General features: G+C 31.0%; 1 protein-coding gene across 3 annotated transcripts in view; it reads right to left on the bottom strand.

Moving 5' to 3' along the window:
* Positions 1–10,673, bottom strand: part of LOC106466449 (rab GTPase-activating protein 1-like) — a 93,419-nt gene extending 82,746 nt beyond the window's left edge. Inside the window, exon 1 of one of the 3 annotated variants that reach the window (XM_022394448.1) lies at positions 10,655–10,673. The gene's annotated coding sequence lies outside the window, so the exon portion shown is untranslated. Of the gene's footprint in view, positions 1–10,266; positions 10,556–10,654 lie in introns of those variants that run through there. The other 2 variants (XM_013926732.2, XM_013926731.2) reach the window with 2 other exon arrangements.
* Positions 10,674–11,483: the final 810 nt, after the last annotated feature.

The raw sequence follows: 11,483 nt of genomic DNA, 5'->3' as shown, positions 1-11,483 counted from the left end.
GATGTGAAAAGAAAAAAAAAAGGTGTGAGAAAAACATTGCTTTACAAACCTTAAGACTTAACAAAAGAAACTGATATTTTGCATATGAAAGCATTGTAATGTTTACTGATAACCTGCCAAATTTCATTAACATTCACTTACTAATTTAAAAGTTATAGCATGAAAACTATAACAAGCACAAAATGGCTACAAGGTCAATCCCAGGGACTGAGCCCATGCTGAAAGAGTTACAAAAATTAAGTAAAATTTCTCTATGAAGTATGCACATAAGAAGTTTGTGTGTTACATAATTCAACATAATCCATAACTTAATCCATGTGTTCACTATATGATTACATAAATTTGGTTGGTAGTAAAACATAATTCAAAGAGCAATAAAACAATAAAATTAAATAAAAATAACGTAAACTGTTATGAGTCTAAGGTTGTTTAGGATAAATAATTGTAAGTTTTCTGTTACACTATACGGTCATTTTAGCAAAGAAAAAAGAACAATTTAGATTTATTTGATATTTTCTTGAAGTAGTTACAAGGTTGGTCAAATGAACCAAGCCTGTACAATGTTACGATACAGAAAATAACATACAAATATAGAACTTTTAATATTCATTTAGGAGGTTCAAGAGGTTATGCAAGTGAAATTTAAAAACTGTAAGATGAAAAAAAAAAGTATCTTTAATCTCAACATGAAAATCACCTTGCACTCAGATCAGTCAGGGTGCAAGTCAGATTCTGACACTATAAATTCATAGACAAATCTTTAGTAAAAATATGGAATTAAAAAACCTGATTTTTTGTGCATGAAGACTCATAATGTTTACTAAAGGCTTGCTAAATTTCATAAAGATACACTTACTACATTAAATGTTATAGTATGTAGTTTCATAGTTACATGGTGGAATCAAGGCTTGTCAAAATTACCAAGCCTTATACAAACCCAAGTATCTGGGTTCTCTCTTTGAGCACAGGTAAAATTCAAAGTGAGCATGCCATGACATTTGACAGAGTGCCATTCAACATGGTTTTATGTATCTGATATCAGCTATCAACTTTTCATTTTACCTTTCATTAAATACTATATATAATATATACGAATACTAAAAACTGTAGATGCCCATTTTGGAGATTCTAGAGTTTTTGCAAATGCAATATGCAAACTTTATGATGGACAAAAGTATTTTTATTCTTCATATGAATATCAGCTTGCATTCTGACTTGTTAGAGTCTGAGGCAGATTTATGTCATCAGTTCACAGAAATGGCTTGAGTACAAATGCTTTTATAATTCACCTGACATTTTTGTGCACAACAGACTTGTACATTCTACTAAAAGCTTGCCAAATTTTCTGTGGATACACGTACTAAATTCAGATTTAAAGTTAATATTGCTTCTATGATGGACTGACACCGTGTACATTCAGTTAACCACCAAGATTTATTTTCTCTCTATCATTTCTTAAACTGTAAAATGTAATAATTTGGTTTAACCCTTCTAACAGTTGATTTATTTTTCTCTAAAATCGACAATGAAAATTCCAGGATTATTAAATTAAACTTGTGTTGTATTATCTATCTGCAAGTCAGCATGACCTTTCATGAAAAGTTGTAATGTAAAACAATGTTGATTAACATAGTTTAATAATCTATTCATCTATTCATTTTTATACAAATGGAGGGAAGGCATTATTCAAATTGCTAATCACATTTCAACTTTAATAACATGTGCAAGTTTTTTTCACAGATTGACAGTAGAGTTAGTATCACTTATTCAATACCTCAGTCAATGTTATACATTCTAAGAAACACCCTGTAAAAAGTTTAAAAAATAGTAGTTCTGGTTTTAAACAATTCTTTATTGGATGCTAGACAGCCTTTGACATGTTAATCACACAAACCTCATTACCAGTCGACCATTGTTACAAACAATGTCTCAGGGGTCAATGCTATGCCTTTTGCTTTTTCTTATTTACATTAGTGATACCAACAGCAGATTAGTAAAGTTTACTGATGACAAACTTTTAGGTATTTATAACTAATGAGAATGCTAAAGTATAGTACTACAGAATAACTTTCATCAATTAGCAAATTGGACAAATATTTGGCAAGTGATATTTAATAACAGTAGGTGCAAATTCATGCATTTGGCTCATGGTAAAGATGGAAACCCATTTTCTTCAGTCTTAAGGTATCACTTCTATCATATATCTAGCTCATATCTTTTAATCAAAATAACCCCTCTCCCTATTTTACCATAATGATTCCTACAGAAGTCATTAAACCTTCTATAGCAATAAATATCTTCATAACCTTCATTTAACCAATGACATTAAGATGTAACATGATAACAGCAATTAACCATATATATGAACAAAGTTGATCAGTTTGACTAACCTTGAAACTACATATAATGGAATATATTACGTGTATCTTCAAGAAATTTGACAAGCTTTTAGTAAACATTAAAAGTCTGTTGTGGACAAATAAATAAATATTTCTACTAAAGATCTGTCTGTAAATTTTCAATCTTAACTGACTTAATTTGAGTGAAAGGTGGTTTTCATCCTAAGAAAATGGTTTTTATACTTAATTTGCATAATCTCTAGAATCTCCTTGTCACTTATTTTCTCTACCCTAACACTAACTGTAAAGAAATTATCAATGCACAGTGAAATGAAAGGCTGAAAAATATAAAATAAAATGAATAATACCATTTTTGAACTGCACTAACCTCAGTATTGATTATAATGTTCTAAATTACATAACATAGATTTTCAACTGTTAACTCTTTTACATCTGTTTTATTGCTGTACTTTGTATCCACTAGAGTAGTTATCCTCAGTTCAAAAGCAATTAATCATAGTAGAAGTTCACCAGCTAACATAAACAGCACATGATCTGAGTATCTTGTTTCACATGTGTTGGAGCTAGTTAAAACTTCGGGATTAAATCAATTACCTATGATCAACGATTATATCAATTAGTGCCATACAGAATAATTGATTAATCAAATTTATGATCAAGTCATCTAATGTTGTCTTAGAACAAAGTTGCATAAGGCTATCTGCTGTACACACTGTGAGTAATCAAATGCTGAATTTTAGCATTGTAAGTCTGTAAACTTCTGCTGATCTATGGTGGGGATGAAATAAATTAATTTTATCATAATAAACAACTTGTGTTCCCTATCATTCCAACTACACAATAACCAAAATTATGATTAAATCGATTAAAGTCACAACAATAATCAACTAATCAAAATGATATTTCCAGTTATTTCTACTCTCATGATAATTGGAATGCTTCCATTATGATTTTTCATTATTTTATAATTCAAGTTTCTTCAGCTTGATTAGTGTCATGACTCATAAAAATAAATAAATCTAAGTAATCAAGTAATTGCCATTATGTTTTTGCACTGTTGAGCACAAACCTACACAATGGTTAATCTTTGCTTTGCCTATCGCTGTATCAAAACGTAATTTTTAGCATTCTTAAAATTTTTTTTTGTCAATTTGGGAGAATGATGGGTTCTTATAGCCACCTCATGAGAATAATTCATTAGTTGAATGTGATCAATAAATAAGCCTGACAATTAATCAATCAGTAAATCCACAATTCACTAAACTCCATTTAAATTTTCTATTTTACTAAAGTTCTGTTAGGCTAAACTGACAAATTTATAATTTTTACATTTTAATTACTTTTGTTAAACAAATATATTAATAAATAAAAAATATACATCAAAACATGGATTTGTAGTACTTACTACATATTCTAGCTATATGAACAAGTAAAAATATTTGACATTCTTCCCCAAGCCTCGTTGAGTCTCATAAACTTGGATGTCCAAAAAAGTTAACATAGCTTTAAAAAATGCATTTTAGAACATAAAACATACATCAGTCACTGGAATAGAATATCACAAAGGTACTATAATTTCAGCTTTCTTTGCAAGCTGTAAATATGTTCAAAAAATTCCCATTACTGTACGATGCACCAAATCTGACCAACACAAACCAAGCAATTCTTGTCAACTAATGGCTTACAGTGAGAAAAGTCAATTCAGAATTATAAGATTTATGTAGAAAAGAACATGCCTTTTCTATGCTGGTTATAAACAACTCCATCTTTCATGTGAAGGTGATTAGCAAACAATCTCAACAGTCACAGAAAGAGAGAGTGGGGGGAGGGGCTTCTCTGGTGAGTTTCGCAAATTATTTGATATCTCAGCAAATCAAAAAGATAGGATATTTAAATTTTAAAGTTATACTTTTAATAATGTATAGTTTGTCTCTCTAACTGAGTTGAAACAGTAGCAGCCTCTTTTAGATGTTAGAAAATTATGAAGTGGAAAAGTTGGAGCTCAGACGAGTGTGACGTAAAAATATGAATACTGAGATTGTTTTTAATATTTCATTTTAAAACCAAGAAGTTAAAACTTGCACAATATAACATTGCATTGTAGCCCATATTTTCATGCCAAGTTTACTAATATACATTAATAATAAAGTTGATTAATTCATTTTAAATGTAATACTGTAAAAGAACATGGCATGCACACTGACATAATGATTCAGAAACCGTTAAAACATGGCTTTCCTACAAATTAAAAAAAATAATATCCAAGTAAAGAGAAAAGTTAATCACCAAAACCTACTCTTAAAGAAAAGTGTCAGCTCTTTCCAATTAAAACTTGTATGTTATAAACATTTTGGTCTGTTTATTACATCAATAAACACATAAAATGCAAGGTGACAGAAGGCAACTCATAACATAAGAATAACAGATCGTTTGGTCTTTGGAGGCTTTCCTTGCATACCTATCCACAATGAAAAGATAATACTTCAAAACCCACTTTACTTTTTCAGAAATTAATTAATTCTTCTCTTAAACTCACTCTCTTTAAAGTGCCAGCCTCCACTTCTGTTAATGGCCTACTTATTACTGAGCTCGAAAAATAATTGTCTTAAGTGGAGCAGAACCCATCCTTTCCATATCTTAAACTTGTGCCCTATTGCCCTACAACACAAAGAAATTAGTAGTCTTTATCCTATCTGTCCCCTTGAAAATATTTAACTTTCAATAAAATCACCTCCTACTCTTTCTCCAAATAAAAATAACAAATCTTAGCCTATATCATAAAACAATCTTCTATTCCTGAAAGTAAGTATCCAAGTCAATAGATAGAGGAATTAAAATTGTACACAATACTCCAAGTGAAGCATTACAAATGTTTTATATAAAGAGACGATTACCTCTTTTGATGTTTAATCATGTCTATAAATTCTTATCTTAAAATCAGCTTTACTACTAGCAACATAGCAATGTTTAGATGGTTTGAGTGGCATATCTAACATTACACTCAGATTCTTTTATTCAGTACTACTGATTAAGTTCCAATCAATATTAAATGTGTGGTCCAAATTATGATAACCGAACTGCATTATTACCTTGCATTTACTATAATTAAAAGTCACGTGCCAAGTCTTTGTCAAACATACCAAGTGATCTAGATTATTCTGAAGTATCTCAATATAGCAAGAAATTCCCATTAGTTTCATGTCATCAGCAAACTTAACTAATTTACTTAAGTATTCCCTTATCAATATCATTAAAGTAAACAAAAAACAAATGCCCAAGACTCCAAAGCACTCCACAAGTAACAAGTTTCAGTTAGACTGAACTCCATTAATAGGGACTATAAAAAAAATTTTTAATTTATAAAATCTTAGACAAATATATATGAAGCACAAAAAGAGAATTGTGGCTGTATGCCAATAACAAAAGCAATTACTGCATTTTCAGTAGTTAAGCGAGTCCTATGCAAACACATGTTAAATCTGTGATCAGTGAAGCTTGGAAAAACACTTAACTAGGCACAGTTTTCCTTATATCTTCATCATTTCTTTGATATTTTTCATGAAACAAACTGCAAATTGAACCTTCAGAAACTAACTTTCATCATGAGTAAGTAATTACACTTTTTCAGAAATATTGTGGCTACCGTGTTGTTGTTTACATCTAGATACAATACAAACATAACAGCATGCAGCTCATTACATCAGCCTCTAGGCATTTGAAGCTAGGCATGCACAAAAAGTACAATACATTTCTCATTGAATGATATCATATAACCTTGTACACTAATATAACACTATTTATTCACTATTAAAAACAACAAACATTTATTTGAGTGAAGAATACTTAAAACTTATCCAGCTCTGCCATCGCTTCGCATGGCAGAGCTGAGTATAAACATTAGGGTACGGGTGTTCTTCACATATGTGCAATACAAGTTAAACTATACTGGTACAGTAACTATCCAATATCAAGGAAAACTTTTCTGTCTATCTGTCTGTGGACACATCTCCTCCTAAACAAGTTGACTGATCTACACCAAACTTGGCATGCTAACTTAATGGTCCAAAAGCAAACCAAATTCATATTAAACTTTCCCATATATTGAAAAATAAAAATATTTTACACAATAACCCCTACATCATTACTGCAGTAGGTATTATAAATTGTAAATAAATTGTTCCCACAATAACCAAAATATAGAGTAATAAAATATCCAGTTACAATGCAAAGAATAAAGATACTGGTGCTGTTTAACTTTTCTGCTCTTTTCTGATCCATTCCATTTAACTTCCAATTTTTACTAGGGTTAGAATAAGCTCTTAAGCTCTAAATAGAGAATTATTTCACAATTAAATTATTTTTCAGGATATTTCTTGCTTTTTTGATACTGAATATAGTTTTCAATAGAAGTAAGATTCAAGATTATTATTAAATTTAATGCATCAAATGTACCACATTCAGAAAGTATAAATCTGAACCACATCTCTAATGTGAAATGGGCTGCTTTGAACAAGAAGTGATGCAACTGCTTTGTCATTTCTGCCAGGTTTTTCAACTTGACTACTACACCTACTCACTTTCCCTGTCATACAACAATTTTCTTGAAGAATGAACATTACTGGAAATACTCACAGAGATTTTGCTTATTTTTAGGAAATTTGTGTATGTTTTCCACATTTTCAAGAGAAAGAAGATTAAGGAGTGTAGACTCTTTGAAATAACCTGCAAAACTTTTAAAGTAAGACATTTAAAGTGAATTATAAGAGCTTCAAAAATAAAGCCTATTATGAACTGGGTGTTCATTTTTACTTGTAGACTTTAACCGGATCTGTCAAGCTTTCAAAAAGGACAGAGCTGGGTATGAAATTTGCCACTCAAACAATTAGTCAGATTGCACATCTACTAAATAAACAGGTATGCTTGATTTGTTTACAGTGAGTCCATCATATTCTCCTCATTACCACAGACAAGTAGTTCCAGAAACAGAAACATCTGAACAGTATAAGAGCAACTGATAAGTGCGCCAGCTTATAGACTGTGTATTTATGAATGGTCACAATAAGATGGACAGAAAGCATGATGAACTGATCATATGGCCTTGGTAGATTGTTTGCCCTATCATTAATAAAAATGTTTTTCTTTCACTCAAGTCATTCTACAATCCAGTCAACTAGTCATTCCCCAACCACTACTGATGTATTATTGTTTGTGTGGTACCTTAATAATACCCTTTTAAAATTACACACATCATTCCTTTCCATCATCCAGGTAAAAGAAGTTAGTGTATTCATGTTTGTAATAAGGAGTCTCACAGAACTATACTTCCTGGCCACAGAAGTATGCGAATGCAAAGTTGCAGTTGGGAATATATAAATCTTCCATAAACAAAATACTAAATTATTATATACCAAAAAAAAATGAAAAGTCTACAGTAATATTACATGCTGTGTCTGCACGGTTTCTTTCAAGGCAACCATACTTCCACTAGTTGCAAATTGTCTATAATAAAATCACGATGATTGCTATACCTTTCCACCACCATATGGGTGTCAGCAAGATGTTGCTGGACCAATAAAGACCAGTGATGCATGAAACGATAGCTCTATTCATGCTCTACATTAGTCTGGGCAGTTTCAATGAATCCAAAATACACAAACAAAACTTTAAACCCATTAATAAATACTTTTTAATCGTTTAATTTGTAGAAACAAAGCCATACAATAAACAGTGTGACCTGTATTACATAATGCATAAACTGATATATATATACATGTCTGCCAAAATCCAACCAACATCATGTCAAAAAATGATGAATTGGAATTGTAAACATAAAATATGTTGGCCTGGCAATAGTCTGCTATACATCATATCATAGTTAAATTTATTTTAAAACCAATAACAATAAAACATCTATCCTTTACTTTCATAGGTACATATGCAAGTTCATTCTTAACATTTGGTTGTTGACAATTTCCATTTCTATAACATTATAATATGAATTCACACATATAGCTTTTCAATGGCAGTATTTTATTATGACTATGTTTTATCTTGCTTTGTCACAGGTTTCACACAATGTCTCAGACTGCCAGGTAAAGATGATAATTCTATACAAATCACTGACATTTTGATAGCATTGTTTCAATGAGATGGTAGAGTGGTGTGAAAGGTCAATTTACAGGTATGATTATTAATTGTTTTTCATTAATTATTATATACATAAATGAAATTGCAGTGTAAATCTACAAAGTTTTTACTGTGGAATTCAATGGTGTGTAAATTTTTTTTATTTTCCCTATTCAAAAATTAATGAAACTTCCAATAATTGTAATTCCAACCTTTTCTTTCCATTACTCAGATGAATAATACATAAAAAAAATTCTCTAACCTTTTAACAAATTTTCCCCATCTGAATAAAGTCCACACAATTCTCTGTACAATAGAAAATAGAGTTAACCCTTTGACTGTTGCTACTTTAAAAACTTAAAGAATTTCTGTGAGCCATACACTGTATACAGCACACTCACATTTAACTGCCGGAGGCAGACTGTAGCCTATACAGCAATTCAGCAACCAATGGATTAAAACCCTTAGTCTTTCTCCTCAAGCCTCATGATTTACCCCAAAAATGATCCTAGGGTCTCTCTTTACACACTTTGCAGTATGTTATTAAAATAACACCCAGTGTCTCTTGCATTTATACAGATCATCTATGTTGACAATGTATATAAAAAGAAACAAAATCCTTCATTTCTCTTTCTTCCCAGTGTAAGTTATGCAACATAATGTGAACTATTAAACACATATAACAAAATCTAAAAATTTTGTATGCCCACTGCCAATGTAGATAACATATAGAAATCAGATACATTAAGCACAATTTTTATGCCATCCTATTGTAAGGGGACCAAACCCACATACTGTATTCCAAAAAACTTTTAATAAGGCCTCACCAGCTTTGGAAAATATGAGCCAATAGCTCTATTAGCTCTTTTCCCAAGCTAAACATTCAGCTGAGAACTTTAGGGTATTATCAATTAAACAGAAATAAGTTTTTCTTTTTTTTCATAATATTGATGTTTCTTTCACAAAAGAAGTTGTTTTCAAATTCCTAGGCCTTTGTAAGTGCATATCTTCACACTTCTCAATATTAAAACTCATTTTCACATTCTGTCAGTAGATCTATAATAAATTTAAGTAATTCACTGATTGCAAGAGATATTTAATATAAATCAGATTTTAGTTTTAGTTTTTACTGCGTAGTACTGTCAGTAACAGTATTGCATCATACCAACATTGTATAAATTAGTAACTTAACTAATGTAAAGTCAACAGATGGCACTCAGATCATAGCAATTAGTATTATTAGTAATACTAGATTATATACTACATACTCATGACAGCTGATACTGTTACTGTGTTACTTCAAAGTGCTAGTTATTACTAACACTAATAGTTGTAGTAGTAATTTATAAAAACGAGTTAACTGCATGTTCTTTGCAGTGCTAGTACTAGTATTAGTAATACTAATAATAACAGTAATATTAATAGTAATAGAACTAGAAGAACAAGTAATAGTAATACTAATAGTATTACTGTTACTAGGCTTAGTTTTGTAGAAAAAATGTTACTTAAGTCTAAGACTATAAAATCACTAGCTGAACATATTAAAATCCTAAAAACTCGAAAGTTGCTTTATTTTAAATTATATGTAAATAACACATTGAATTTCAACCATTATGGCTTCTTACTTCAGTAAATTTAGGCTTAAGGTGAAGCAAGTTATTGAACTTGTCTCCTTTGGCATTACTATTTATAGTAATACCATTGCCGTTGTACAACCGACCAACGATCTATATCATCATGAGTATATCACTATAGTATATGTAAAAATAATACATTATACCTTTCTCATCCATAAACTTGTGCTTAGAAGATTCGAGACTGACGTTCAAGCAATCTAACTTTCAGTTTTAGGTTACATTAACATATAACTGTACTCCCCTCTTCTTTGGCATTCAGAAAAGCCAACAAGACTCAGAACGTCAAAAACCACAAAACATAACCCTGATCAAACGAAGGAACAAGAAAAACGCTTGCGCACAATAAACACGTCACATGGATTATAACCGTAAGGTCAGTTGATAATGAGATTATAGCCGAATGGACTTTTGCAATCCGATGTAAGTTTCAACTTTGACTTGATCTTGTGAATTTTAGCCAAAAACTTCTATAAAAACATTCTAAACATACAATAACCTATTATGTTAATAGAATTATAAAAAAAGACGTACGTAACTTTTGAAAGTTGAAAATAAAACACTCATGCACCAAATTTAGCAGTTCTGCCAATGAAACTGAAAAATCGTGCATTTGTATCACATAAATTTCGAAAAAATTATTTTTCCGGTTATAGAAATATTTTTATTGCAGATAAAATATTGTTACGTTTCTGGTCGTTAGTTAATTTTCCCTTATAATTTCTTTGTGAAGAAACTTTAGCAATACAAGTCCTTTCTTAAATAAAACTGGTTTATTCTTTCTAAATACAACTTTGCAATACACTTAATTTCCACAGTCACGCTTTAACAAACGCTATAATTCACAACGAACGTCTCGACTCAACAATACGTCTCTCTCTCTCTGTCCGCAGTTCAATTACCCATTGCTGCCGTCACTTCTTGGCCGTTTTATATAAAAGAATACCGTACATCCAGTAACCTCCCGAGAATTCACGAAGCTTCGAGAATATGACGACTTACTAGCGTCACGTGACCTCCGCTGTCGTAACACTGCCCCTTCCTTAGTATTGTTCTTCCGAACAATAGCCACTTACATTAAACCAATAAACAATTAACAATAACTTAATTAAATGTACAGAATTTACAAACACAAAATTAAAATTCAACAAAGTTTCTTGATTTTACGGGACGTATTTTCTTCCTTACTGGTCTCTGTCTCGTTGGCTTCTGCTTCATGTGGGGTTCATCTGCTTCATCAGAAAACTTCCTATCATCGGTAACAGTCACAGCAGTGGTAGTAACTTCATCAAGGACTTCACCGTTTCCCTTCTCAAAACCGAGTCGTGTTTCTTCTTAGACAGTGGCTTTTTCAGGTGACACG

Source organism: Limulus polyphemus, unplaced genomic scaffold (assembly GCF_000517525.1).
Source record: "Limulus polyphemus unplaced genomic scaffold, Limulus_polyphemus-2.1.2 Scaffold2261, whole genome shotgun sequence".
Classification (NCBI taxonomy): domain Eukaryota; kingdom Metazoa; phylum Arthropoda; class Merostomata; order Xiphosura; family Limulidae; genus Limulus; species Limulus polyphemus.
Note: the sequence above shows the minus strand (reverse complement) of the source record. Positions and strands in the feature narration are given on the sequence as shown.